Source organism: Chrysochloris asiatica, unplaced genomic scaffold (assembly GCF_000296735.1).
Source record: "Chrysochloris asiatica unplaced genomic scaffold, ChrAsi1.0 scaffold00264, whole genome shotgun sequence".
NCBI lineage: Eukaryota > Metazoa > Chordata > Mammalia > Afrosoricida > Chrysochloridae > Chrysochloris > Chrysochloris asiatica.
In genome coordinates, this window is record NW_006408782.1 from 1,064,745 (window position 1) to 1,072,800 (window position 8,056).

At 42.7% G+C, this 8,056-nt stretch overlaps 1 pseudogene; it reads left to right on the top strand.

Moving 5' to 3' along the window:
- Positions 1-6,246: 6,246 nt before the first annotated feature.
- LOC102815156 lies at positions 6,247-6,752 on the top strand (annotated as a pseudogene).
- Positions 6,753-8,056: the final 1,304 nt, after the last annotated feature.

Sequence of the window (8,056 nt, forward strand, 5' to 3'; positions counted from 1 at the left end):
GAATCTTTCAATAACGAAAGTCGAGGTTTGAATTTTTTTTTCAGTTTCCCCAGCTTGAGAAATGCTGACTGTGTTCTTCCTTTTTGTTTTTCTAACTCCAGCTCATACACATCATTTAATGTTGATTGAAATCCTCTCATTGTAACATCACTGAGCCCATCAACTCCCTGCATTTCTTGTTTCCATTCCTTCTCCTTTCCCTCACCCTTCTGAATTTTGTTCTTAGGGAAATGCTGTCCTTCTGAACTCGAATGCCTGACCATTCTATGGTGTGTGTACCTCACTAGTTTTGTTGTCCCCCTATAGACCTATCTGTTGCTTGACTGACAATTCACCCACAGGGGTGAGTTCAGTTCCAGAACAGAATGGTGACCAAGGGCCATAGTCCTGGGCTTCCATCAATCTCAATCTAACCAGTAAACCTGATCTTTTTTAATGATTTTGAACTTTGTTCCATCTTTGCTTCTATTCTACTCAGGACCTTCTAATGTGGTCCCTTTTGGAACAATTTGTTGTGGTAGTCAGGCATCATTTAGTTCTTCTGGTCTCATTTGGGGTCTTGGATGCTATTGTTCATGTGATCCTTTAGTCCATGTTGTTGTTGTTGTTGTTATGTGCCATCGAGTCGGTTCCGACCCATAGCGACCCTGTACAGGGTTTCCGATGGTGTCAATCTTTACGGGAGTAGAAAGCCTCATCTTTCTCCCGTGGAGCACCTGGTAGTTTCGAACCGCTGAACTTAAGGTTCGCAGCCCGATTCGTAACCACTACGCTACCAGAGCTCCTTAGTCCATAGAACTAATTATTTCAAAGTGCCATCAATTTTCGTCACTCTTCTTTCCTCTGGACAGGGAGAAACCAATAGTTACATCATAGATGCCTGCTCGGGAGCACATAAGATCTTAAGAACTTTAGTTGCTACTCACCAAAATAGGATGTAGAACATTGTCTTTGCGGACTATGTTGTGCCAACTGGCCATGGTGTTCCTCAAAAGTAAGGTCCTGAATCCTGGCCAGGCCCAGCAACTCATTTCCTCAAGTGTTTGGTAATGTTGAAGAAGTTTTCATAACTATCACCTGTAAGCCTTACCACTATCGTGGACTTGTTTTAGTTTTCTTCAGCTTCAGCCTGAACTTGCATATAAGCAATTGATGGTCTGCTCCACAGTCTGCCTCTGGCCTTGTTTTGGCTGATGATAGGGAGTTTTTCCATTGTCTCTTTCCATAGATGTAGTCAGTTTGATTTCTGTGTATTCCGTCTGGTGAGATACATGTGTATAGTCATCTTTTATGTTGTTTTAAAAAGATATTTGCAATGAAGAAATCATTGGTCTTGCAAACTTCTATCATGTGATCTCCAGCATCATTTCTATCACCAAGGTCATATTTTCCAACTACTGATCCTTCCTCTTTGTTTCCAACCTTTGCATTCCAGTCTCCAGTAATTATCAATACATATTTATTGTATGTTTGATCCATTTCCAGCTGAAGAAAGCAAAAGATCACTAAAAAGACTGGAAAGAAAGAGAAGATAAAAATGAATGTCAGAAGAGACTCTGAAACTTGCTCTCCATCGTAGAGATGCTGAAGCAAATGGAAGTAATGAAGAGGTAACAGAGCTGAAAAGAAAATTTCAAAAGGCACCTCAAGAAGATAAAGTCAAGTATTATAATGAAATGTGCAAAGACCTAGAGTAAGAAAATCAGAAGGGAATAACAATTCCAGCATTTTTCAAGCTGAGAGAACTGAAGAAAATATTCAAGTCTTGACTTGCAATATTTAAGGATTCCATGGCAAAATATTGAGCCACACGGAAAGCATTAAAAGAAGATAGAAGGTACTCACAGAATTACTGTGCCAAAAAGAAATGGCTTAAAATCAGGAAAGGTGTCAGGGCTGTATTCTTTCACCTTACTTATCTGATCTGTATACAGAGGAAATAATCTGAGAAGCTGGGTTATATGAAGAAGAGTATGGCACCACAATTGGAGGATGACTCATTGACAAGCAGACATATATGAGTGATACAAACTTGCTTGCTAAAAGGGAAGTGGGCTTAAAATGCTTACTGATGAAGATCAAAGACCACAGTTTCAGTATGGATTACTCCTCAATATAAAGAAAGCAAGGATCCTCACAACTGGATCAATAAATAATATCATCAGTATAGAATAGATTAAAATTGTCAAAGACTTCATTTTGCTTATAGCCACAATCAACATTCATGGAAGCAGCAGTCAAGAAATCAAATGACATACGGCAATAGGCAAATCTGCTGCACAAGAACTCTTTCAAGTGTTCAAGAACAAAGATGTCAGTTTGAGGACTAAGGTCCACCTGACCCAAGCCATGGTGTTTTCAATAACTTCATATGCATGTGAAAGTTGGACAACAATATGAAAGAGGCGTTAGAGATATTTGAAATGAATATGAAAATGGCATTAGAGACTATTGAAAGTATCACGAACTGCCCAAACAAACCAAACTGTGTTGGAGGAAGTACAGCCAGAATGCTCCTTAGAAGTCAGGAAGGCAAGACTTCGTCTCTCAGACTGAACATATTACTAGGCGGGATCCATCCTTGGAGAAGGACATTATGCTTGGTAAAGAGGAGCCCTGGTGTGACTCTGTAGAATAAACACCGGATCACAAGGTGTGTTTGAACTGCAAGGTCAGCACTGCAAACTCACCAGCTGCTCCTCAGAAACCCTTTACAGGGTCATTATGAGTTAATGGCACTTAATAAAAATAACAAAGTGGAGTGTCAATGTAAAAAGTGAAAGACCCCAGCAAGATGGATCTGTACAATGGCAGCAGCAATGGACTGGATCCTAACAATTGTGAGGGTGGTACAGGACCAGGTAGTGTTTCACTAGCCCCTAACAACAGCAACAATGGGGTTGAGTTGATTGATTGTGTAGTTTAGTTCTTCTGTGTCTTTGTTGACTTTCTTTCTAGTTATTTTGTCCATCAAATTTTATGTTTCTTTCTTCAGTTCTGTTGTTGTTGTTCGGGACTGTCTAGTTGGTACTGACTCATAGGGATCCTATACACACCAGACTGAAACACAGCCTGATCCTGCACCATCCTCATAATTGTTGTTAAGTTTGAGTCTGCTGCCACTGTTCCTCTTTTTTGCGGAGCCTCCACTTTACTAAGCATGATGTCCTTCTCTAGGGACAGGTCCTTCTTGATAATATGTCTGAAGTACGAGAGATAAAGTTTCACCATTCTGTCTTCTAAGGAACATTCTGGCTGTACTTCTTCCAACACAGATTTGTTTGATCATCTGGCAACCCATGGTACTTTTAATATTCTTCTCCAATACCATAGCTCAAATAAATACATCAATTTTTCTACAGTCTTCCTTGTGACTTCCAGTGAATGCAGTAATTTCACATGTATTCACTGTCCAACTTTCACATGCATATGAGGTGATTGAAAATACCATGGCTTGGGTCAGGCGCACCTTATTCTTCAAGCTGACATCTTTGTTGTTGAAATCCCATCTACTCATTTTTATACAGTATTAAGAAAAGATGCTGAAAAACTGGCAGTGGAATGTTCTTGAAGGAGCCTGCCAAATAATATCAGTCCTCACATCACCTACCTTCAGGCAGGTTAGCTAGAATCTCACAGCCTCAAGGGATGGAATATTAGTTTAGAAAGAGTTACACCTGTGGGAACAAGGAATCTGGACAATTTCCCTATCAACTACAATGCAAATATCCAGTCCATGATAGCCAAGGGCCCCTGGTCTTTTGGTTCACAAAGGAAAAAGAAAAACAAAACAAAAAACATCCTAACCAATTAGAACTTCTTTTTACCATTCTATTTTAGTAAAAACTTGATCAAAAGCAAGGGGGCTTCTGCAACTAGAGATGTTTCTGAGTGCCATCCAAACATGACACAGTTCACAAGCATGTGGCCCCAAACTTGGGCAGAGCAGGGACTGTGCAGGAGGGTAGATGAGATGTGGGTTGGGCTGGGCAATCTTCCAGTTACTAGGGGAATGGGGGAGAATCACACCTTTCTCATCACCAGCCACTGGTGTGTATCCACACATTCATGCTGTTGCCTGGATCCAACACTGCTCACAAAAGTTCAAGATGGTGGTGCCAAGTAAGACCAATCAACCGTTCATCCATCTATCTCCCTTCTTACTGCCCTGTTCAGCTTCGCATAGTATTCAATCCACTTCTGTATTGTTTCTTCAGAAGTTCTGGGTTCCAGGAGTATTATCTATATCTGTTTCATTTGGTCTCTTGGATCTTTGTTGTGACACTGTAGGTAGGATACACTATGGACTGGTAACCACAAGACTGGCAGTTCAAACCCACTAGCTGCTCCTAGGAAACCCTATTCAGGGTCACTATGAGTTGTAACTGACTCAACAGGACTTAACAACAGCATTTAAGCTTCACTGGTTTTGCTTCTCTAGAGAACCTGGCTCAAGAGAGTGGCCAAAGGTGTACCTGTCCTTGGTTATTGTTGGGAGCTTCTGGGTCTATTCTGACGCCCTGTGATGAGTAGAATTTCCCCACAGGGCTTTCTAGGCTATAATCTTTACAGGAACAGGCTGCTAGCTCTTCCTCCCATGGAGAACTACCAACCTGTCATTTAAGTATGGCTGAGTGCTTAACCGCCGCACCACCAGGACTCATACATAAACTTTACATGAGAGTGACTTGTCATATGGTTTCCTGCAGAAATACTAAAGGATAGGATTATGGGTTGCTGTCCCAGAGACTACTGTGGCTATTAGACACTTTACAGCATCTGAACTATTTTACCTTTTAGCATCTGAACAAACTTCAAACTTTAATGAAATTCAGAAGCGTTCAGAATTCTGAACTCCATCTGGACTGTAACTAAGGTTTTAGGTACGGAATTTTAAAGAGGATATGAAAATAGCTGATAAACTTATGAAAAGATGTTCAACATTATTTGTCATTGTTAAGTGTCATCAAGTTGGTTCTGACGCACAGTGACCCTATATAAGGTTTCCACTGAGTGACTGGTGATCTTGAACCACTGACCTTGCTGTTTAAACTGATATTGTAGTCCAGCACATTAACCCACATGGCCACATCATGTGTCATGAGGGAAATGGAAATAAAAACCATACTGAGATTCCACTGGACCCTCACTAGAATGACTATGATCAAAAAGATAGAAAAAAACTGGAAAGGATTTGGAGAAATTGGAACCCTCATCAAGTGCTGGTGGGGACAACTTGTGGGGACAAACGGTGTCGCAACTTTCAAAAACATTTTGGCAGTCCTTTGTAAAGTTAAATATAATGTTACCATGTATCCTAAAATTCCACTCCTAGGCATCCAAGGTAAATGAACACATCTGTCTATACAAATGTTGTTGTGGTTAAGTGCTATCGAGTTGGTTCCGATCCATAGTAACCTTGTATAGGGTTTCCGAGAAGTGACTGGTGAACCTGAACCACCGACCTTGTGGGTCAACCTGACTTTGTAGTCCAGTGCATTAACCCACAGCACCACCCCAGGGTTCTGTATTCTCATAGCAGCATGGTACCTAATAACCCAAATGTGGAAACAGACCAAATGTTTATCAACTAATGGATGGATACACAAAACATGCTCTAGTCAAACATTGTTGTTGTTAAGTACCATGGAGTTGGTTCCGACTCATCGTGACCCTACATTGGGTTTCCAAGGCTGTAAATCTTTACGGGAGCAGACCACCTCATCTTTCTCCCATAAATCACTGGTAGTTTGGAACTGCCGACCTTGAGGTTAGCAGCCTGATTCGTAACCACTACGCTACCAGAGCTCCTTCTACTTGAACATAATGGAGTATTATTCTTCCATGAAAAGGAGTAATTATTGACACTACAACATGAAGAAACCTTGAGGACAGGATGCTAGATGAAGGAAGCCGCAAAGAGCCTGCACTGTATGATCCTCCTTTTGTCCAGAATAGGCAAGTCTAGGAGACAGAAAACAGACGAGTGTTTGCCAGAGGCTGTGGGATGGAGAGTGTACAGAGCTTCTTTTAGAGGGGATCATACGGTTCTAAAATTAGATTGTGGTAAGGGGTGCACAGACCCTGTGACTAGACTTAAAGGGAGTGAGTTGTCAACTTTGAATGGGTGAATTGTATGGCATGTGAATTATGTCTCAATGGCTTTTTAGACATGAATAAACATCGTCTGACAGACTGTGGCTTGGCTATTTCAAAACAAAGCAGAAGAGCATCTCAGGTCTCAACATGAAGGGTGGGATTCTTGGGGGTGCAGTACTCAGTGGTAAGCTAAAGGTTGGAGTTTCAAGCCCATCCAGAGGCAACTCGGAAGAAAGATCTGGCAATCTACTTTAAAAACAAAACAAAACACCAGTCAACAAAAATCCTATGAAGCGACCCCATCAGTCAGCTCTCAGCACTTGCTGTCGGACCACAACCCACCACCCACTCGCCACCATAGGTAACAAGCGACTGAGGCTGTGTGGACTGACCCTTGCTCTGTCCCTCCCTGCTCGTGTGCCTGGGCGCGGTGGTCGAGGTGTAACCCTCCAAGCCAGACAATCCCTGAAAGGACGCACCTGCGGAGGACGACCTCGCCAGATACTACTCCGCGCTGCGGCACTCCAACAACTCATCACCAGCAGAGATATGAGAAACGATCTAGCCCCAAGTCACTGATTCCATACCTCTTAATGAGAGAGAGCCCAGAAAACGCTCCCAGAACTATGTTTGAAGATCCTCATATGTGGTGATGGGAAGTCAAACTTGCTCTCCAGGCTTTTCCTGCTTTTCACCCCAGACTTCACACAGAGAAACCAGAGTCTGTCCATCCTACCAACGCATTCAGCTATTGTGCAGAGCCCTGCGGTGTTTCCTGTGTCAACATTGTATATATGTTGTTGTTGTTAAGTGCTGTCGAGTCAGTTCTGACCCATAGCGACCCTGAACAGGGTTTCCGAGGCTGTAAATCTTTATGGGAGCAGAAAGTCTCATCTTTCTCCCGTGCAGCAGCTGGTAGTTTCGAACCGCTGACCTTGTGGTTCGCAGCCCGATTCGTAACCACTACGCTACCAGAGCTCCTTAACATTGTATATTGTTGTTGTTAAGTGCCGTCGAGTCGGTTCCGACCCATAGCGACCCTGTACAGGGTTTCCGAGGGTGTAAATCCTTACGGGAGTAGAAAGCCTCATCTTTCTCCCGCGGAGCAGCTGGTAGTTTCGAACCGCTGACCTTAAGGTTCGCAGCCCGATTCGTAACCACTACGCTACCAGAGCTCCTTAACATTGTATATAGGTGTGTTTAAATAAAGCATGCAAAAGTGGGAAAAAAAAAAAAAAGAAAAAAAGTCATCTGAATATAGTTCTACTCTAACACACATGGAATCCCTATGAGTTGGATGGAGTCAGCTTGATGCCGACAACTGGTTTTTAAAGATAAAAGGTTCAAACTAGCTAGAAATGGGTGCTGCAGTCATAGAGGTTCTCCTAGGGGGCTGCCCCCAGTGGGTAAAATACACCAACAGCCCTAACATTCAAGGGGTCTGGCCATGTATGTTACCATCCTCAACTGACAGGTGTCCGCTGTCCCTGACCAGCTACAGTGTGTGGTACTATCCCTCCAATAACCAAAAAGGTGTAGGGACCTTCTACCCACTCTTCAAAAGGAGGATCAAACTATATTTGTTTCCTTAGAATGCTGCCATCTTATGTAGGGTGTGTGACTGGTGGTTACATTTCCTCTTCCAAAAAGTCTGTGAGTTACAAAATGGCAGGTGGAGAGTGTAACAAAACTGAGAAGGGGTGGACATGCCTGGCAAGGGACTCTTGAAATGGTTACTGATACCATTTCTGGATATAGTAGTTTAGTTGTGACAACCCACAGCTTGGAAGGGAGGAAGTGAGGGTACTAAATACTGCCACTTTCTCTCCTCCACCTCCTGTCAGTGCCTTCTATGGGCTGCACCCAACCAGGAACCAGAGAACAAAGGAGACTATGGATGAATCTCCTGAGGGATAGAGCAGGGTGGAGAAAGAAAGTGGATCTAGTGGGTAAAAGG